At 35.7% G+C, this 23,971-nt stretch overlaps 1 protein-coding gene across 1 annotated transcript in view; it reads right to left on the bottom strand.

The window, feature by feature from the left end:
- The window catches only part of DLGAP1 (DLG associated protein 1), a 1,123,488-nt gene that overhangs the window by 932,417 nt on the left and 167,100 nt on the right, over positions 1-23,971 (bottom strand). Inside the window, exon 2 of the mRNA XM_078153489.1 lies at positions 11,215-11,367. The gene's annotated coding sequence lies outside the window, so the exon portion shown is untranslated. The remainder of the gene's footprint in view (positions 1-11,214; positions 11,368-23,971) is intronic.

Consider the following 23,971-nt stretch of genomic DNA (forward strand, 5'->3'; position numbering starts at 1 on the left):
AAGCAGTGTTGGAGTGTGGCAAAAAAATAATAGGGTAAGAGAGCAAGGTATTTGAGAATAAAGGAAAGTGGAAAATCCAACCGGTTCACTAGGAGAAAGGAGAATATATCTGGAACAGGGGTGATGGCAGGGTGAAGTATTAAGGGATAAAGCATTTGGAAGTCATGGTGAGGACAAATAATTAATTGCTTTAGGAAACAGAAGGCATTAGGAGAGATTGAAGATTGCATCTAGATAAAGACATTTCAGAATTTTTGAAAATTTAATTAGAACACTTTGGGATGATTGTAAGGTCAAGTATGATCATGCTCACATATAGGGGGAAACTTTAAACACATTTTAAAAATCTATGTCACTTTTCCAAATATATCCTAGTGAAAATCTACATTGAAAAGCAATGTTTTTTCTATCCTTTCTCCTGCCAACTCAAAGTTCAGCTCAATTCATCAAATGTATCTCTATGGGTCAAGATACTATGCTAGGCACTGAGTTCCTAAATAAATACAAAAAATGAAACAGTACTCAGCCCCTGGAAATTTCTATTCTACTGAGGGGAAACAATGACTACACATATAATTATTGGGAAAAACTCATCATTATGCAAGATCCCAGCTGCCTTGGTACTATACTTCATCACTATCCTCTCCTTCTGGGGGATGGAACAACTAAGGAAGGAGCTCATCTCAGACATCTCCTTATTTCTCACTTGGCTTCACTACTCCAGAATTTCCTGACTTCTCCACCAGGCCTCAGAATAGGGTACCCACCCTCTTCTTTTTTGTGTATTATTTTCCCCCATTAGGTTGCAAGCTCCTTGAGGGCAGGGGCTATCTTTTTAAAAAATTTTTTTGTATTTGTATCCCTAGCTCATAGTACAGTACAATATACAGTAAGCACTAGAATATGTTCATTCACTATTGACATAATTAAACACCAAGTGATTTCAAGAGGAAAAGAGTGCTAAGAAGTGAAAGCAGAGGAAACATCAGGAAAGGCCTTCTCCTGTAGGAAGTGCCTGCGCAGTGAAAGAATCTGGGGAGTCTAAGAAGTGGAGATGAGGAGGAAGTGGATTCTAGATATGGAAGAACACTTGGGCAAAAGCAGGAAGGTGAGAGATGAAGTGTTTTCTATGATGAACAACTACTAGGCAAGTTTGATTTGAAGAGGAAGTACATGGAGAGAAGGATAATGAAATAATCATAGAATGGTAGATGGAAGCGATATTAAAGAGAGTTTTAATTGCCAGGCTGAGCATTTTACAATTTGTCATCATTCAGGATAGTCATATTTCACTGAGATTGTTCTCTATTGAATACTGTTCTTCTTTATATAAAACATTTTAGAATCATACTTATTATGTAGAAATATTAAGGTCGTATCATTTAACTCTCCTGTTTTTTCATCAATAATATGACTTCTTAGCTTTACATTATGAGAGTAATTTATAAATCATAAAGCTCCTTTGTTAGTTATCATTATAGCTAGTACTTCTGCTAGCATTTTTTTAAAAATGTAATATCTTTGTAATGTAAACTGAAGGACAAAATACTTGTTATATCACATGTGATTGATCTAGGATTATCATCAATGTGCTTTGACATCTAAAGATATGCATAAATCTAATCTAAAGGTATGTCCACTAAACCTTTCTGCTGCTTTTAAGGAAGTGTTCTCAACTTTATTGGATGTTCCTTTAAGTTCTCTGCCTATTTTCCTACTTCAGTTTTTTTAATAGCATTTAATAAGCGATTTCTCATATCTGTATGTTCCAGATATTCCAAAGACATTTTAGTTGACTTTATCAAGCCATTAAAAGTAAGAAATCTTTAAAATCCCTTAGCTAAAATTCATCTCTCATTTGTTGCAGGGGACTCAACACATCTGGTTCTTTTTGGCAAAAATACTCTCTTTAAAATGGTTTAAACACTTAACAGAAAAATCAAGTGCAGTGGGTTGAAATTTACCATTAAATCATGAAGTTGAACTTTTGCAGATGATATAAAAACAAATCATTAATAGATACAGACTAAATATAAAGTGGCATTTTATGACAAGTAAGCATCACTTTAAAATGTTATATAAGTATGTGTATGACTCAAGTGTTTAATTGTAATGTAATCAAAAGAGAATCTTTAGCTGAATTTAAAGAAAAAAAATTCTTTTTATCCTTAAACACTCAGCACTGATGTAAGAAAGGTTCTCAGATTAAGGAAAAAAAAGAAGGAAGAAAGGAAGGAAAGAAGGAAACAAGCAAGCAAGTAAATGTTTATTAAGCCATGTGCTATATGCCAGGCACTCACAAATATAATTTCCCTCTTCACAAATATAAATTTCTTTGGGTTCTCACAATGCTGGAAGGTAGATATTGTAATTATCCTTATTTTTATAGTTGAGGAAACTGAGGCAGACAGAAACTAGGTGATTTTCCCAGAGTCACAAAGCTAGTAAATATTTGAGACTGGATTTGAACTCAGGACTTCTAACTGCAGACCTTAGTGCTCTATCCATTGAGCTATCTGTCTGTCTAGACTGTTATTCATAACAAGGCCAGTTTCAATGGCAAGAAAGTGTATGGATTTTGATGGATTGATGAAAATAAGCTATAATAATTTTGATAGTTTTCTAATTTCTATTTTATTTATGATTTCAGCTTTAAAGTTGAATATAAGAACTTGGAAGAGATTTACAGATAGATACATCCTCCTCCCCACTCACTCCCAATTCCTCAGTATGACAAATTACACTGAAAGTTATTTCAAGCTAAGTTAATATTTTTGTAAAAAATAAATAAATATACTAAATGATACTCTATACAATTTGCAATCATTGAATACATTTTTTTTTTGCTTTTTGGTGAGACAATCAGGTTGAGTGACTTGCCCAGGGCCACACAGCTAGTGTCATGTGTTTGGTCTGAGCATGGATTTGAACTCAGGTCCTCCTGACAGTGCTCTATCCACTGTGCCACCTAGCTGCCCCTGGATACAGTTAATTTTAACAAAAAGATTGCAACAGGAAAAAAATAAACAACTCTTCCCCTTCAAAACTTCATATTTCTTGGAGTTCTGGACTTTCTTTGGTTGGCTTCGATTGGCCTGACCTTCATAAAAAACTATGTCTATAAACTCAGATTATCTTAGATTATTTAGAGATTAACTCTATGCATTTAAACACTTCTCAAAAGAAAGGTACAGTTATTTTCAGGCACATGTGGAATTTAAGGATTCTTCCTGTCATCTCAGACCATAAGTGTGTTGCTGAGAATAGCTTCTAACATAGTCATAAAAATAGTTTTGGGACCCAGCAGCGAAGGAATGAATTGGGGAAAAATACTCTTTTACAATGTATTGGAGAACAATATACAGTGAGAATTGATGGTCACCTTCCAGGAAAGCATAATAGTTATTATGAAGCAATTTAAATTCAAAGTAACCATCAGACTGTTCAAAGTAAAAAAGCAGCAGGCAATTGTATGAATGTTTCTTTATACAATTTAAATTTCTGGAAAAGACATTACAGTGAAACCCTTTTATGATGTTGAAGGGCAAGGGAAAGAGGAAAAAAAAGAATAATATAGGCTTTATTGATTCTGCATATTAAACTGTTAGTGTACATAGTATTATTTCAAAGAATCATGGAATTAGATCTTTTCAGTGGACCACTAATTCAATCCATTACTTCAAATATCATTCTTCTTCTATAGCATCGTGAAAAACTACCATTCAAACTCAGTTGATACACTACTAGTGTTGGAGAACTTACTACCAATGGAAATAGGCCATTTATATTTTTAAAATATATTTTTGTATAGATCTAATTGTTAAATTATTTCCTCTTGTCCAAACTAATACTGTTTCCCTATAGCTTCTATCCTTGGTATTATTCCTGACTCTTAATTCTCTATCACTCCACATATCCATTCTGTTGTCAAACCTTGTCATTTCTACATTTACAACACAGCTTTTAAATATATCTTCTTTCTACTCACACAGCTGCCATCCTAGGGTTGGCCCTCATCACTCCACGCCTGGACTGTTGCAAAAGAATTCTAGTTGCTTTCCCCACGTCAAGATTTTCCCTGCTCCATTCAGATGCCAAAATGATTTCACCAAAGAATAGGTCTAAGTCATCTCCTTACTCAGAAAACTCCAGTGGCTCCCTATTACCTCCAGGAGCAAATATAAATTTTTCTGGCAATTAAGACTCTCCACAACATGGCTTCTTTCTAACTTTCCATTCTTCTTAATTTTTACTCCTCTCCATAAAGTTATAATCCACTTACATTGACCTTCTTATTGCTCCTTGAACACAGCACTACATCTCTAGTCCCTATTCCTTTTCCCTGGTTTCCATGCCAAGAATGCTCTTCCATATCAACTCTGCCTCTTGATTTTCCTGGCTTCCTTTAATACTTAGCTCCATTTCATCTTCTGTAGGAAGCCTTTCTCCTCCCCCTCATCCAGTCCCTTCTTTTGAGATTACCTTTCACTTACATCATATATCTCTTGTATGTACACAATTATTTTCATGTTGTCATCCCATTACAATGTGAACTCCTTGAGGGCAGGGATTGTACTGTTTAAAAACAACAAACATTTTCCAATAAATGAAGATTTCTTATCCAACTTAGAAACAGAAGTAGTAATTTCTACATTAATATATTGTTATAATTGTCCAAAACTGAAAATACCAAAGTGCACAATAGATGGAACCAATCACCAGAAAGTCATTCTTCTAATCTTCTCAACTTTCTTATTTGGGGTTTTTATATATATATTGACAGGGAATGGATTTGTGAAAAAGTCTTTATTAGATGTTTACTGTGTGCCAAGAATTATGCTGAGCATTAGGAATACACATAGAAAAAATGTTTTTTTTTCTGCTCTCAAGGAGCTCACTCTCTAATTGGCAGAAACAATTAGCCAGTGAGCTCCTTGAGAGCAGAAAGGTGGCACAGTGGAAAGACAGGAAGACCAGAATTCAAATCTAGCCTCAGACACTAGCTGTGTGAACCTGGGCAAGGTACTTAAATCATTTTCTGCCTCAGTTTCCTCATTTGCAAAATGGGGATAGCACTTACCTCTCAGGGTTGTTGAGAGGATCTAATGAGATAGTAATTATAAAGTGCTTAGCACAACAACTGACACACAGTAAGCACTAGGTAAATGTTTTCTTCATCTTCTTTCCTCTTCCTTCTCCTCCTCCTTTTTCTCCTCCTCTTCCTTCTTATTCTTTTCTTCCTCTTTTTTCTTTCTTTTTTTTCTTCTTCTTAACAACACATACAAAACTTTGGCTATAGAGAAGACAGAAAGTCACAGAAATCCTAAGGCTCAGGGGTTCTTGCATTACATCAGTAGGACAGATGACCAACAGTCTCAGAAGTCTATAGGGTGTAGAAGCAACGCAGAAGGTTAAGCCTAGAGTCCCTTAGGAGTCAGTGGCAGAGTAGATGGTATTCCAACTCACCAGAAAGAGTGGAGATGGTTTCTCCCATCTTGTCCAGATAGGTTCTGGACAGCCAGAGCAGGGGGAGCAGGGAAGGGGAAAGGCAGGAGGCAAGGAAACCTCCTGCTCATCCTGCGAGTTCTGGGACACCCTAGGGCCAGGGGGAGAGGGAGGAAGGAAGCATAGTCCTAACAGTGTTAGATTTCCTCACAATACAGGTAGATCCAGCATTTCAATTAGGTCATTAAAGGAATTTTCACATTTGCAAAACTAGAAAGTGAGGGTTATATTTCAGGCAAAATGGATAACATAAACACTCATAGGTAGGACAATTTAGTCATTATAGTTGGGATAGATTGTGAAGGGGAATTGTTAAGTAATTTGGCAAATCAGGGTGGATTTAAGTTAAATCAACAAGCATTTATTGAGAGCTTACTAACTGCCAGGTTCCCTTTAATTCTGATTCTAGGAATCACTGTCTCTGAAGCCATCGACTTGATTGGGGGCCAGGGAAGGGAGCATTCTAGGAACCATTAGGAAGTACCTTCAGGTGGCTAATTATGATACTGACACCTTTTAGGAAGGCAATCCTACATATAGGCTAGATGCAGGCATGGAAAACCTATGGCTTTGAGGCCATATATGGCCCTCTAGGTCCTCAAGTGCAACCCTTTGACTGAATCCAAACTTCACAGAATAGAATCCCCTTAACAAAAGGATTTGTTCTGTAAAACTTGGACAGTCAGAAGACCACATCCAAGGGCCTAGAAGGCCATACGTGGCCTTGAGGCCACAGGTTCCTCACCCTTGGAGAGGGATGAAACCCTTAGGCTTATAGCTCTAGTGGGTAATGCAATATTACACTCACTCCCTGATTAATTGATACAGTGATATACTATCTTTCTATGTATTTAGGGAAGGCAGAACTAGAGCCACAGAACCCCAAAGCACCAGGGGAGAGGCCATAAGAGTTCCAAGTGTCATGCATTTAAGGATGAGAATGAAAAAGTGAATTGATTTAGTCAAGTGATATGCCCAGAGAGCTGCTTTTTGAAAAGTGAAGAATGAGGGAGAAGAGGAGAGAGTAAAGGATAGGAAAAAGAATGAGAGGAAGAAAAGGAAAAAAATTAGAAAATAAAGAAGAGGAAAAGAGGGAGAGACTGAGAGAGAGAAAAAGAAGAGAGAAAGGAAATTTTTAGTGTTAAGATCAAATCAACAGCATTTTATTTTACTGTTAACACAAGGAAAGAGTCAATTTTTTGGTGCAAGATTGGTCATGGCAATACCCTGTTAGTTTTATTGACGAAAACTCAATAAGTAGTTGAAAATGAGCAAAAAGATGTTGCTAAATTTGTTCTGTAGTTCTAGTGGTGTTCAGTGACTGCATTGAAAGTTCTCTGAGGTGTCCTCACTTCTGAAATGTTTCACTGAAATGGTTTCACCGCATTGTTCATATTCTGTCATATGTCTGGCTTAGTGCCCAGAATTATGGAAGCTCCCTTAGCCCTGTGAAAATCTTATTTGTGTTAATTCTAAATATACCATAAATTAATCATTCAAATGTCCCACAAATGAGTCACTCAAAGTATGTTAAAACTCTTTAATGTGTCATTTTCTTCCTTGCTTGTTCATAAAATTAACTACATCAAAAGCACTTTAGCCCCAAATTACCATGCTGTTGTAAGAAATGGCACCTCAGTAAGGTAAACTCAAAATCTTCCCCCTAAACCTCCTCTTAGAATCCTTATTTGTTTGATGGCAGTGTCCTTCTTTCAGTTACTCAGACTTGAAACCTTAAGTCATTTCTCTTAATCCCCACCAATAAAATCAATCGACAAGTCTGATCAGTTCTAACAATGTAATACCTCTTTGATGTTAATGGAAAGGAGAGAAAGAACAGTAAGAGAAATTATAGTGCAGGCAGAATCTCAAAGACTTGTCAACAGATTTGATGAACAAGGTAGTTCAGATCTTCATCATCTCTTGCAATTACTGTTTTTCATTTCTTATTAAACCACTTTATTTTATAGGATAAAAAGTAAAATAGTAATATAACATGAATTTTGGATTTAACAGAATTGAAATCAATATTTGCCCATATAATTGAGCCGGCTATTAAAAAAAAATCCAAAATGTAATAGAAACTGACTTGCCTAGAATACTGTAATATTCTTCTCCTTTATATTGAATTCTCAGGGCCTAGCACAGTGTAGACACACACACACACATGCATGCATATTTGTGTAGGAGTTCAATAAATGCTTGCTGATTTATTGATCGATTGCAACTCTACTGCCTAAGCTCTTTTTCATTTGCATTTGTACACACTTTTCCCCCACTCCTGGAATAGACTTATTCTATATCTTTCTTTCAATTGAACTCCTAATTGTGGCACCATTTTTTCCATAAAGCTTTCCTTGATTGCTCTAGCTACAAGTGCTATTTACCTCATCAAAACTCTAATTCCTAACAGAGCTTCTCTTAATCACTTATCATCTTCTAACTTTTAGGACAATTATTTGAATATAAGCTTTTCCCTCTACTAGACTGTAAGCTCCATTGAAGAGAATATATTAATTTTATATTTGTATCATGTTGGCAGCATAGTGTCCTGTACACAATGGGAGCTTAATATTTTTTGATATGGTGGCAGATAGAAAGGGAAACCCAATAACTGCCTCAGATCTTATGCTCATATCACATAATACTTCGTAGTAATAATGATTAGTCATAATAATTCATAATAATGCTCTCTGGTCAATGTCAAATCCAAATGTATTTCAGACATTAAACCTGATATTTTTTGGTGCCATAAAATTTATTTGAAGGGGCAGCCAGGTGGTGCAGAGAATAGAACACTAGCTCTAGGCTCAGGAGGAACTGAGTTCAAATCCAGCCTCAGACACATAACATTCATTAGCTGTGTGACTCTGGGCAAGTTACTTAACCCCAATTGCCTCACCAAAAATAAATAAATAAATAAACAAACTAATTAATTGATTGATTGATTAATTAATAAAATTGATTCAGAACTCTTAGGCTACTGTTAGGATAAAATTCCTACTTAAATCATAGAAATTTTACAGAGGTCCCCTAAGAGAAAATGACAATGTTTACATTTTTAATTTTCTATAAATATCCATTATATGAATATTTTGCATGACGACCTCAAGATTGTTGTCACAAAACCCCATCCTTTAAAATGCCAATTCCAGTAAAGCCATATGCCTGTGAGTCATGGTATACCATGATATCTGAAATAAATTGTGAGTGGCCCAACACAAACATGAATCGTGGCTCTAAAATGTTGTAATATATCATAGTGTATATGAGTTGCATGGGAGAAATGGTATGAAAGCCATCAACAAGTGTGACCTGATAAAGGAGGTGGGCCAAACTTATATTAAGAGTAATGGAAAATAGATGAATAGTCCAATTGCTATACCACAAACTATTAAACTCATGAACTATTAAACAGACCATAAGATTAGAACAAGTGTAGATCATCTATGGAGGCATTCTGGGTAGATATGGACAAAACTTGTAGAGGATAAGAACGTGTGGATGAGTTGCCACCTAAACTAAGTGGAGAGAGTACCCACACTGGTAAAATCATGGATCCATTTAAGTGTGGCAATAAAGAAAAGAAGACAACAGTTAACTGCATGTTAAATGTACTTCACAAATTAGAGTAAAAAAAAAAGAAGGTAAAATTGTTGTCAATTAGAAAGGTAACCTAGAACAATTAGGTTCGATCTAAAAATTCAGAAATGCTTTTCAAATTCCTAATGGAAAAAAAGATCTTTAACTCGACTTAAGTATTTATATCTGGATAAGAGATTATAGATTTACAGGTGGAAGGAATTAGAAGTCATCTAGTCCAATTCCTCTCATTTTGCTGTTAAGGAACTTAGGGCCAAAGACATTATGTACTTTGCCCAAAGTGAAACAGTTGGTACCTGATAGAAGCAGGATTTCAGGTCAGATACTGACTTCAAATCTAGTACTTCCTCCACTTGCACCCAAAAAGCACATGAAAAATGGTTAGGATGGATATGGCTGTAGTAAAAAATGCTTTGGATTCAAAGGTACCCAGTGCAAATTTTGACTCTGCTATTTGCTATTCATAAGAGTTGGGCAAACTATTTAACATCCTTGCGTCTCATTTTTTCTCACTGTTAAAATGAAGGAGTTGGATTAGGTGACCTTTAAGGTACCTTCCAAATATAAATCTTTGATCCTTTTCCTGTAAAAAATAGGTTTGTACTGGAATGAAATAAGTTAGATTAAAAAAAAGACCTTTATGACTTTAAACACCAAATAGTCAAAGAATTAATGTGAGAAGGTATAGAGATACCCAATTAGAATGACTTAGATGTCTATCAGTACTTAGACATCTTACAGTGATGACAGTGATGACAGAAGAACAGGTACTTTTTTGTTTCTCTCTTTCTCTGTATTCCCAGTACTTAGCACAGTGATTGGACAATGACTGCTGATGGACTGCTGCATGACATCTGGGAATACGTAGTCAATGAAACATTTTATTTTAATGCTATGATACAGGCAGCTAGGTAGAGCAATGGATAGTGTTCCAGTTCTGCAGTCAGGATGATTCATCTCTGTGAGTTCAAATCTGGCCCCCAACATTTACTAGCTATGTGACCCTGGGCCAAGTCACTTAACCTGTATGCCTCAGTTTCCTCATCTGTAAAATGAACTGGAGAAGGAAACGGCAAACCACTCCAGTATCTTTGCCAAGAAAACCTCAAATGGGGTCACTGAGTTGAACATAACTGAAACAATTGAATAACAACATGATAACCTGCAAATATTAACAAATGAAAAGTCTTGTATTTAATCCTTAATTCTCTCCAGCACCAACTCAGTGCTCTATAGACAGTAAGCACTTAACAAATATTTGCTGATATAGGCAGAAATATTGAATCTACTAAAATTTAAACATACTTTGCAAGTGTATTTCTTTCATATACAACAAATTATATAATTAAAGAGATTAAAACCAGAGTATATTATATATCCTGGAGTTACATGACTGACTTCATTTAAAGGCAAGACACAAGAACCAAAAAGAAAAAGATTATATTTATGAGAAAATAATTAAAGGATAACAGAATTTAAAATAGAAATGATATTTCTGCAATTCAATGGGAGAAAAACAGCAGGTGCCATAATTTTATGAATAAACTTTGTCAAATAAACAAGATTTCTATCTGGAAAGAAATCTATTGAAATACCATAGGTAAAATCACATTTAAAAACATATCAAGGGGATTGTCCATTCATTTCTCTAGTACAGAATTCTGAAAAGCAGACTCAACAGCAAAATCAGATTAGTGGTGGTTTAATGTTGTACTGCTGTTGTGCATTTTGGTTGAAATAATCATTATCATATCATTCTAGTTGTATGGAATGTTACAATTTCTTGCATATGTATGCAATAAATAACAATTCTAGCTCATATGTAGCTAAAAACAGCTAGTGTATCAAAAGATATTTAATCAGTACATCAATAATTTCTAAATACACATACTCATTTGATGGCATGTTTTTTTGAGAAACTAAATTGTTTTCTTTGAATTCTTTGAATTTCTTTGAATAAAGGGAATTCTCTTTTTATCACTGCACACAAAGCGGAATGTTTTGTTTTTGAAATTTCCTAATTTATAGCAAAGCAGAAATATTTAGAAAGAAATCATGGCATAAAATAATCACATTAAATTGAAAAAGTCCTTTCTAAACTCTTACCAGTTTTAATGAGACTTGCTCCGTAACTGCTCCATTAATCTTGAACTTGAAAAGAAGTCACCACTATACTGCACTCTTCTTATAAAGTATCCCAGGAAAAAGTAGATGCCATAGAAACCCAAAAGTACCATTCACCCTCTAATGAATCAATCACTGGAAAACAGAAATAACAAAAACAAAAATAATACAACAATTAGTACAGTGTATTTAGGTATTGTTAGATGTTTTATAATATTTATAAATAAATTCAATATGAGCCGAAGCCTATTCTCATATACTATCTTAGATTATATGTACATATACATGCATATATATATATATACATATATTATCATAATATCTTAGAGTAAGTATTGCCTTCCTTACCACAAAACATACTGTTATGAGTCACAACCCATGAGGAACCAGTTTTGATATTTATGAGATATTCTTTAAAATTCAAGATACACCCATTTTTATTATCACTATTGGCTTATATCAGGCTATCAATTTTTTTCCTGATAGAAAACTATTTTCTGATCATCAAGTTTTAGAAGATTAGTCTATCGGGAATGAAAACATCCAGGCAAATCTAACAGTTGTGAACCAGCTACCCTTTGTTTTCACAATAAATAAATAACAGAGAGAGGGTGGGAGAAAAAAAATTTGGAACTCAAAATCTTATAAAAGTGAATGTTGAAAAAAAATAAAAAAGGAATGTTTGCCATTGAATGGAGAATGGAGAGAGAATGAGAATGAAAAAAAAAACCTGAGGAACACGGGTAACAAAGTTAGTAGCCACTGGCTAAGAAATAACCCAGAGAACATTCTACTAGTAGTTTGAAATCAACTATCTACGGAACCCTGAATTAGACTTTACTGCATGGTTATTGATTCTTAAAGGTATCTGCACCTCTCCTTTCTTCCTTTTCTCATTTGTTTCTATAACTATTTTTCTTGAGCACTGAATATGAAGTCATCTAGCCTAGGTTCAGATCCCAGCTTTCCTACTTGATATCTGTGCCACCTTAAATAAATAATTTGACCTCCCTGGTCTCAGCTTCCTCATCTGCAACATCATCCCTAAGGTCCATTCCAGCTTTACTTGTAATGATCAATTTCTTAAAATTTTCTAATAAGTAATGAGATGACATATGTGAAAGTGACTTGGTATAGATATACATGCACATATCCACATACCTATGTGTGTATATATATATATAAATATACATTCATCTATATGTGTATACATACACAGACATACACGTGAAAATATAAAGTACCAGATAAACATTACATACAATAATATGTTATATTCCCTGCCCTACCCAAAACATATGAATGAAAATAGTTTTCTTTAATTTGACAAGAAGCTTTTGTATAAAAACAAGATCTAATATTATTTGTAATTCCATGAACACTACAATTTCCATGAATAGGAACATGGTACTTGCAACTTAAAACAAGCCAGTCTCCAGCCTCAATATTCCTGGATACTCCTTCAGCCAATATAAGATCTAGAGATCTGACTGCAGGGGTGGGGAAGTAGAGGTGGGGAGGGTAGTTAAACCCCAAGGAAGTTAACGATAGCAATAAAAGATCCACGTGCAAACAAATGTTCACAGCATTATTTGTGCTAGCAAAAAACTAGACACTAAATACGTGCCCATCGATTATGGAATAGCCCATCAAATTGTGGCATATGAGTGTTAAAGAATAGTATTGCCATAAGGAATGAAGATACATGAAGAGATATAGAGTGAATAAAAAGAGAGCCCAAACAACAGCATATAGAATTACTACATCAAAGTAAGTAAAGGTAATACTAAAAGACAGCAGCATTCAAATCACAAATAAGAGCAATGTTGGTGTCAAATGACCAAAGTTAACTTGCAATTCTTCCTGTCTTTTAACAATCAGCAAACAACAATAATGACAAAATAAAAAGTGACAGTTACTATCAGTCCCCACCACTCTCTTAGGCAGCTACTTGAACTGTTTTCAGGGTATATTCTTTGAGAGGGCATTGTTTCACTTTCTGTTGAGTTAAAAAAAAATGTATCAATTAAGCAAAAGAGAAGATAAGGGGGAAAAGGCAAAAGAGCACTTCTAATCAACAAGTTAGTCTTGGAGGTGTAAACAAATACACTATCTCTATGAACTCATGATATTAAACTAAATTTCATTAACAGAGATTGACTATAACTCTTGCTATTCTGTAAACTAACTCTGTTTTATACACATATATGCCATATGTGCCACACCTGGTGCAATGGATAGAGTGTTGGGCCTGGAGTCAAGAAGACCTAAGTCCAGATACAACCTCAGACACTTACTAAGCTGTGTGACCCTGGACAAGTCCCTTAACCCTGTTTGCCTCCATTTCATCATCTGTAAAACAAGCTGGAGATGGAATTGGCAAACCACTCCCATATCTTTGCCAAGAAAATCCCAAATGGGGTCATAAACAGTTGGACAAAACTGAAAAGAACCTGAAATGTGCACATACATAATAACTAAAGGATTTGAGCAGAAATGGAAAACATTTCTGAAATCTAATTTAGAAAAAAAAATGAAGAAAATATAAACTCTTAATTTTAAAAATTCCATGAAAAGATGCTTGAAACAAGGTGTTTTTACATAGCTACCTAGTCTTTATTTCCCCAAGATGAATACTAAAAACTATATCATTGTAATAATTTTATTTTAGAAAGAATCTGTGGTTTCTGTTTGTGACAATTTCTGTTCCAGTCTCTTAATGAACATGAATCGGACACTGCAATTTTCTTAGATATTTCTTACCAAATGGTTCAAATAAAATCAGTGACTTTTGAGAAAGTAAATACACTTCTATTCACAGAAAAAAAAGCAAAGTGAAAGACTTCATTAAGAAATGGAAATAATCTTGTCAGTCTATTCATGCTGCTACAATTCTCCTAGATACAAGAAGTAAGAACAAGCAAGTTTCAATTGTTGAAGAATAGAAAACATCTTTAGGTGTTTGATGAGGATATGAAGACTGGGATCCTTTTGCAAGGTAGCAAGGCAGGTGCATACAGGTTTCTAAAAATTCTGGGGAGGGAGAGAGGGAGGAAGACAGAGATGGAGTACAGAGACAGAGACAGAGAAACAGACAGACACAGACAGAAGGTAGTGATTGATCAACTGATCAATCAATCGATAGATAATGAAGGCATTTGGTAAGTTCTTACTATATACTAGATAGTATTTTAAATATTGGGGGCATAGACAAACATAAGCTAGCAAAACTGTACTTGCCCTCAAGGATCTTACATGATAATGTAGTGGATAGCACACTGTACTTAGAGTCAGAAAATTGTGTTTGAATTATGCCTTAGACACTTGTTGGCTGGGTAGGTAATTGCAAGTCATTTTCAACCTATGTCTGCTTCAATTTTCTCATCTGTCTAGAGGGGTAATAATAGTACCTATATCAAAAAATTGATGCAATCAAATGAAATGATATGGAGTTTCCCAAGAGTCTTAGGGCAGTTTTAAGCATTAATAAGCTTAAGACTTCCCTAATACTTTTGGGACAATTTATATATGTAAAGGGCCTTGTGAGCCTAAAAGTGCTATACACATGTTAGCTATTATAATTTTATTTTAATAACTGGAAGACAACACAAGCACATTTATATAGCGTTTGAACTTTATGTATATTGTCTCATTTAATCTTCACAACAACCCTGGAAGGTAGGTACTAACATCAGACAGCTCTACATATTGAATACAGAGAAGATGCTCTTTGAGTAAGGAAGACTTGGGCTGCAGTCCTGATACATACTAGCTATGGTTCTCTGGGCAAGTCACATAGCTTCTCAGTGCCCCAGGCAACTTATAAAATAAAAACTATTTTTGCTGTTTTTAACAGGAATAAATATTTACTTATTCACTATATGTAATATATATTAAATTATAGAGCACACATATACACATACTTATACATGCCTACATACATGTGTATACATATATCATGCTATATGTACACACATGTATACATACACATATCGGATACATATATAATATTATATATTGTATATATAATATTATATATTATATATTCGTTATTATAATGGTATATTTATGTGTACATACATAATCATACATTCATACATACACACACATATAAATGAAACAGCATGGAGTAATGGACAGAGCTAGCATTGGAACCAGGAATGCCTGGGTTCAAATACCACCTCTGGTACATATACAGAACTCATTTTCTTTCCCTTTAACTCCTCCCTCCCTCATCTCCTACCTTCCCTATTTCTGTTGAGGGCAACACCATCTTCCAGTGCCTCAGGCTCCCAACCTCCGCATCCTTCTGGACTCCTCACTATTTTTATCCCCCCATATCCAATCCATTGCCATGGCCGATCAATTTCACCTTTGCAGCATCTCTCAATTATTGTACCCCTTTTCTCTGCCCTGCCACCGCCACCACTCTAGAGCAGACCCTCATCACCTCACACCTGGACTACTGCCATAGCCTGCTGGTGGGTCTGCCTGCCTCAGGTCTCTCCCTACTCTAATCCATCCTTCATTTGGCCACTAAAATGATTTTTCTAAAGCACAGGTCTGATCGTGTCATCCTCTCATTTAAAAACAAACAAACAAACAAACACACAAAAAAACTCTAGTGGTTCTTTGTTGCCTCCAGGAGCAAATAGAAAATGCTCTGTCATCCAGAGTCCTTTATAACCTATCCCCCTCCTACCTTTCTGGTCTCTTATGCCTTACTTCCTGACATACACTCTTCAATCCAGTGACATTGGTCTTTTGGCTTTTCAAGCCAATACATTCCTTGTATTTCTTGGCTATGGGCATTTTTCTCTGGCTGTCTCTCATGCCTGGAATGTTCTCCCTTTTCCACTCCATCTAATGATTTCCCTGGTTTCCTTTAAGTCTCAACTATAATCTCTCCTTCTATAGGAAGCTTTCCCCAATCCCTCTTAGTTCTAGTGTGCCTTCCCTCTGCTAATTATTTCATATTTATCCTGTATATAGCTTACTCTGTATATATTTGTTTGCATGTTGTCTCCCTCTTTAGGTTGCAAGCTCCTTGAGAGCACAGATTGTCTTTTATCTTTTTGTATCCCCAGGCTTAGCACACGCAATAAGATTATGAGCTGCAGAGAAGGTGCTAATCTGCACTGATATAAGCAGTTGCACTGTAGGACTTCCTTATACACACATGACATAAAATATCTGAAAAGAACAAATGCAGATATATTTATATATTATATATTATTGTGGGTGTGTATATATACATACATACATATGCACATCCACATATGAATATTCTTTCATAATTTTATACACATCTACCATAGTTTGTGGAAGCTAGATGGCTCAGCAGATAAAGTGCTGGACCTGTAGTCAGGAAGATCTGAGTTCAAATCCAGCCTCAAGAGATTTATTAGCTGTGTGACCATGGGCAAGTCACTTAATCTCTATTTGCCTTAATTCACTGGAGAAGAAAATGGCAAACTACTCCAGTACTTTGTCAAGAAAACCCCCAACATGGGTCACAAAGAGTCAGACATGTCTGAAAATGACTGAACAACAGTATGATACCACCAAAAGAATACGAACTCTTCAGGAAAGGTGCTGCTATAAATTAATACACATATTACACATAAAGACAGCAACAGACAGACAGGAAGGTAGATATTCAGATATTATATATTATACATATATTAAATCCATATGCATATTATATACACATGCATATTACATACATATATCATACATGTGTATATTACACACATATCTATATATTATACATATATACACATATAAATGTTTGTATCACATATATATGATACAAACATTTATATGTATTTGAATTCAGATCAGCACCTTCCTTGCAACTGCATTAGTGACAGGACTTAAAAATTGATTAATTTCTGATTTATGGTCTCTATTCTCTAAGACATGTTGCCTCTCATATATGAATATATATGTATGTATATATATATATACATATATATATATATATATACACACATATATACATATATATCAAGGAATCAACACTGAGTTCGTTAATTTCTTTTTAAAAATATTTTGATAGCTGTATTTCAATATAATTAATTTCCTTTTTAATTCTTCATATTTTACTTTATACATTTGCAAAAAGAAGTCTGTAAAGCATTCACCAGACTGTGAAATAGGCCTATGACACTCAAAAATTATTAAGAATCCTGATACAGATCTATCTATCTATCTATCTACCTATCTATCTATCCATATATATCTATAGACCCAAGTATGTGTGTATGCATACATATATATGCACATACATACATACACACATACATACATACATACATACATACATATACACACACATATAGTATGTATATACAGATACCCCTGTTCCCCTAACTTTACACTTGTCTCCACCAGAAATTGGTTTGCATTTATATATGGATGTATGCAGAACCATTGTATTAGCAGAACACAGGTACAGTGTTATTATTTGAGTAATTAATGCACTCAAGGGGACTTTTCAATTAATGTTGACCTGTGACAAATTCTGTAGAAACATTAATCACAAAATCCATACCTCCCATGTATCTGGTATTGGACACCTTCTACTCTGAATTATTCTTTTAGTGGTATAGTGAGGGCAACAGTGAGTTAAGTAAAATAATTTGTGAAAAGCATCAAGATTATCTCAGCCTCAGAGCTATAATAAGATGTTACATATAGCTGAGTGTGGCCCAGCAGACAGTCTCGGAGACTGCCTTTGTAGTTCCCTCTGACAGTGATGAAAGTTCTAAAGGAAGGAATATTAAGGAGGAATTACATAATACATTCAGCCAACCAATTGTTAGCTTGTTTTCCGTGGATTTAAACACTGCCACAGGCATCTGAGGGCTGGCCACACACTGTGTAAAATGTCACTAGGCTTTGCTGTCTCTCTTGCTGTGCTCGACAGAGCAGAAAATTAATATGAGCACATTTGGAGGAGATAGGATATTTATACAGAAATACTATTAAATTTTTTCTCCCCCCACCAAAGAAATCAAATAAAATACTTACACAGTGTGGTCACAATTATGATTTCTAGGGAGCCATGAGATAGACTTGCATTCATTATGTCAAATATGTTACAAATTCTAAATTATTTTAGCACAAGTTCCAAATTATATTTTTTGTTCAAAAATTCCTAAACTTAAAAGGTACACATATATGCACACACATACCCACATACTCACCCACCCACATACACACACACACATTCACACACATATTAATGTCCACACACATATTTGTACTTAAAATACAAAGTAAAATAACTAGGATCCATAATAAGAATGTTAATTAAACAGTATCAATAATCCCAAATTTGTGGCCCTCTGCTACAATTTATTTTGGTTTTCTGTCTTCCTTTAGAAGAATTATTTGTCAACTTAATCTGGTTTCATCATGAATGTCTTTGACATGACATATAAATTTGATGCTGGGAGGAACTGAGTTATATAATAGTACTATTTCCAAGAGATTTTTCTTTTTCTTTTTCCTTTTTTTGGTGATCAAGTTTTCTTTTTTGTGAACCTTATCTATGATCTAGTAATGTTGTCACTATAATACAAAAGACTCAGAGGGCTCTTTTCTACTCATGGATCTGGAAATAGAAGAAACTCAGATGCTTTCTAGAACAATGGGGTGGAGCCAATGTGGCAGAGTAAAAGCAGAGACTCACTTGAGCTCTCCCCCAAATCCCCCCAAATATCTGTAAAAATGACTCTAAAGTTCTAGAGCAGCAGAACCCACAAAAAGACAGAGTGAAACAAATTTCCAGCCTAAGACAACCTGGAAGGTTGATGGGAAAGATCTGTTGCACTGGACTGGGAGAGGAATGCAGTTTAGCACGGGCTGCGTAGACACAGACCAGGTCCTAGTAGGCCAGAGCAGGCATCAGAGGACTGAATCACTGGCAGCTGTGGTGGTTTCCAGACTTCTCAAGCCACAAACACCAAAGACAACTTAGAAGGTCAGTTGGAAAGGTCTGTTGGACCTGGGAAAGGGAGAGGAGCATGGTCTGGCCCAGCTCCAGCTAGGCTGGGCAGTAGCAGCTGCAGCTGCTTCTGGAGCTTTTACCATAGATGGTAAGGTGATCAAACAATTGATCAGAAGGAGACTGCAGGTATCTATTTGCTAGCACTGAGGCAGGATTCTGTTGCTTTGCCCGTACTTGGATTTGGGTCGCAGTCCTGGGGCAAGCAAGGAGGAGCACTGGCATAGCAGAGCATGTGGCAGGGTAGAGGGAACCCTTCTCACATTTCCAAGGCAGAAAAGAGTGCTCATCATCACTCACAGACCGGAGCACAGGCCGGCAGAGGAGTAAACAATTCTCCTTACATCATACCACCTTGGAAGAACTGAAAACTTACATTCTTTAGAAGTATCTCTGAAAACAGCTGACAAAACCCTTCAAGCTTGGGACAGTACATTCTCCACACTGGAAGCATAGCACTACCTTAACAAAGAGTTAAAAAGTCAAGTAATTGGCTTGGAAAATAAGCAAACAGTAGAGAAAAACTCAGACTATAAAATCTTACTTTGGTGACAAGGAAGATCAAAACATACAATCAGAAGAAGCCAACAAAGTCAAAGCTCCTACATCCAAAGCCTCCAAGAAAAATATGAATTGGTCTCAAGCCATGGAAGAGCTCAAAAAAGAAAAAACTGCGATGAGAAATGAGAGTGACACAAGAAAATCTTGAAAAACGAGGGAACAGCTTGCTAAAGGAGACCCAAAAAATACTGAAGAAATGAGCATCTTAAAAGATAGACTAGACCAAATGGCAAAAGAGGTCCAAAAAACCAATGAGGAGAAGACTGCCTTAAAAAGCAGAATTGGCCAAATGGAAAAGGAGGTCCAAAAGCTCACTGTGGAAAATAATTCCTTAAAAATTAGAATGGAGCAAATGGAAGCTAATAACTCTATAAGAAATCAAGAAATTATAAAATAAAACCAAAAAAATGAAAACAAATAGAAGACAATGTGAAATATCTCATTGGAAAAACAACTGACTTAGAAAAATAGAGCCAGGAGAGATTTTAAAAATTATTGGACTACCTGAAAGCCATGATCAAAAAAAGAGCCTAGACATCATCTTTCAAGAAATTATCAAGGAAAACTGCCCTGATATTTAGAACCAGAGGGTAAAATAGAAATTGAAAGAATCCACCAATCACCTCCTGAAAGAGATGCCAAGAGGAAAACTCCCAGGAATATCATAGTCAAATTTCAGAATTCCCAGGTCAAGGAGAAAATATTGAAAGTGGCTAGAAAGAAACTATTCAAGTATTGTGGAAACACAATCAGGATAACAAAGGGTTTAGCTTCTACATTAAGGGACCAGAGGGTTTGGAATATGATATTCCATAGGGCAAAGGAGATGGGATTACAGACAAGAATCACCTACCCTGCAAAACTGAGTATAATCTTTCAGAGAAAAAATGGATATTCAATGAAATAGAGGACTTTCAAGCATTCTGTTTTTTTCACATTTGTGAAGTTGTAAGTAAAAATTAAAACCTGTAGGAGGAACCATCAGAAAGAGAAACAAAACTAACCAAAGTGAAAAAAAAATGATAGCGATTCAATTTCCATAGTTCTTTCTTTGGATGTGGATAGCATTTTCTATCACGAGGCCTCTGGAGATGTCTTAGATCCTTGTAATGCCAGAAAGGTTAAGTTTATAAATATTAGTCATCATACAACGTGGCTGTATTGTGTACAAAGTTCTCTTGGTTCTGCTCACTTCACTCAGTGTCAGACCATACAAGTCTTTCCAGGTTTTTCTGAGTTCATCATTTCTTATAGCACAATAATATTACATTACATTCATATACCACAACTTGCTCAGTCATTCCCCAATTGATATGTACTTTCAAGAATTCTTGACAAAAAGACCAGAGCTGAATAGAAAATTTGACAAATACAAGACTCAACAGAAGCAGGAGAAGGTAAACAGGAAAGAAATCATGAAGGACTTATTAGAGTTGAACTGTTTACATCACTACATGGAAAGATTATATTTGTAACTCATGAGACCTTTCTCATTATTAGGGTAGTTGGAAGGAATATATACAGAGGGCACAAGGTGAATTGAATCTGAAGGGATGATATCTAAAAAATAAAATTAAGGGGTGAGAGAGGAATGTACTGGGAGAAGGAAAAAGGGAGAAGTAGAATGGGGTAAATTATCTCACATAAAAGAGGCAAGAAAAAGAGGGGAAGGGGGGGAGGTGAGAGGGAATGAGTGAACCTTACTCTCATCAAATTTGGCTTAAGGAGGGAATAACACACACTCAACTGAGTATGGAAATCTATCTTACCCTACAGAAAACTAGGAGGAAAGTGAGTAAGAGGGAGTGATAGGAGGGAGGGCAGATTGGGGGAGGGGGTAATCAGAAGCAAACACTTTTCAGGAGGGACATGTTAAAGGAGAGACTAGAATAAACAGGGGATGGGATAGGATGGAGTAGATTATAGTTATTCTTTCACAAGATGAATAACATGGAAGTGTTTTGCATGACTACATATGTATAACTTACGTTGAATTGCTTGCCTTCTCAATGAGGGTAGATGGGGAGGGAGAAAGGGACAGAATTTGGAGCTCAAAGTTTTAAAAATGAATGTTAAAGATTGGGTTTTTTTTTATGTGAAACTGGGAAATAAAATACACACGCAGTGGGGTATAGAAATCTATCTTACCCTACAGGAAAACAGAAGGGGAAGGGGATAATGAAGTGGGGGGGGGATGGAAGGGAGGGAAGTTTGGGGGAAGGGTAATCAGAATGAATGTTGGGCGGAGGGAGAGGAGAGATGAGGAGAAAATTTGGAACTCAAAATCTTGTGGAAGTAAATTTTGAAAACTAGAAATAAATAAATTTTAAAAAAAATAACTGAGAACACTGAGACCCAGAGAAATTAAATTATTTGCTCAAAGTCATACAGGTAGTAAGCATCATATAAGATCTGAATCCAGTTCTTCTGATTCCAAAACTGTCCCCTTTCTTCTGATCCAAATTTCTTAGTCCTTTTTAAGAATGTCATACATGTCTTCATTTTGTTAAACAAATTCCATATTTGAACAATATATTGTTCATCTGTACAATCTACACTTCATCTTCTTACACTATCTAGCAGAAAACTAACATACAAAGTTGGTATCAAAGTGTGGGAGACTTTGCAAAGTACCATAGAATCGGATTATTACATGACAATGAAAGTTTTAAGTGGTCCTATCCCTATAATGTTTCATAACCCAAAATGACTTGTTATCAGTGAATTCAGTAAGGTGCAACTATTTTAGCTATCACCATAGCTTTCTTTCAGTTTTCTATTGCTTTTTGCTACCTTTTCTTGCAATACTCAAATAAAAAATATTATTCTGCAAGGCCACTGCATCCTTTCTACAAGTCAACATCATTATCCTGTAAAGAATCCTGACCTTGAGACAATGGTACAAATATTTGCTCCCCCAACACTTTCTTAGTTCAAGATACCAGAAAAATTGAAGAACCTCAATAAATCTAAACTCCACTGCTTCTTACCCATGTTCAAGTGAAACAACGTCAAAGATACAGATAAGTCAAGCCTAAGGACTAAGAAAAGGCTACTTGATTAAGAAATCACTGATGACTTTGTAAAAGTCATCAATATTTTGTTTCAATGCTTCAAGGATCTATCCTTTCTTGGTGTATATACTCCCTCCATCATGGCAGATTACTGCTGCTCCATCTCTTAGTACACTGTCTTCACATATGGTCTCAGCATTTGATGAGCTCAGAAGACAGTTAGTCTCACCCATATCAGAACAAGATGACCCTCTGTGGTTGAAAGCAAATGATCCTGGGTTTTCTAACTTCTGCTAATGAGCCTATCTGAACTTATCCAGGCTGTTCTTTGACCAACAGAGACACAGAGTCCATGACCAGGCTTGGATCTGAAGCCTTTCCCAGTTGACAGAATCTTCCTGAGTTTGGACTCTTCTAGTATAACCTCAGAGGTACAGGGTAACTTTCACGTGACACTGAGGCAACAGAGTAGGATGTTAGTGTACTGCTCTCCAATCATATCTTGATTTTTACAGTTTTTATTCCACTGGTTCCATTTCCTCTCTATGTGAGTCCACATCATTGGTGTATAATTTAGATTATAAATTTTTAAAGAGGATAAATTGCATGTGGATTATTTTCTTTATATCAGCTAACACAATGAAGCACGTAAACTCTTTTTGACTACAATGAACATCCAGTCAGGCTTACTGATGTTCCTTACAATTATTCCTACGTGTCTCCAAAGTAGCATTACGTACCAAGACTTATAAGTCAAATATAGTTTCTAGCCAAATGGAATTAGTATTTTGTCAACAATTCTGGCTGCAAGAAATCACTTCTATTTTATTTTATTTTTAAGGCAATTGGGGTTAAGTGATTTGCCCAGGGTCACATAGCTAGTAAGTGTCAAGTATTTGGTCTGAGGCCAGATTTGAACTCAGGTTCTCCTGACTTCAGGGCAGGTGCTCTATCCACTGTGCTGCCTAGCTGCCCCTAATCACTTCTATTTTAAATGATGCCCCCTGAGACAGGGGTTCCAAAGTCATTCTATCCTGTATATTTACTTATCTCTGGGGAGAGAAAGCCTAAGTTTTTAGCTTTCACATACTACATCAAGACATAATTGGCTGGTGACCATAAGCCTCTCTTTTCCTCATCCCAGAGGACT

The sequence above is a fragment of the Phascolarctos cinereus genome, unplaced genomic scaffold, assembly GCF_003287225.1.
Source record: "Phascolarctos cinereus isolate Bilbo 61053 unplaced genomic scaffold, phaCin_HiC Scaffold_4;HRSCAF=312, whole genome shotgun sequence".
Classification (NCBI taxonomy): Eukaryota; Metazoa; Chordata; class Mammalia; order Diprotodontia; family Phascolarctidae; genus Phascolarctos; species Phascolarctos cinereus.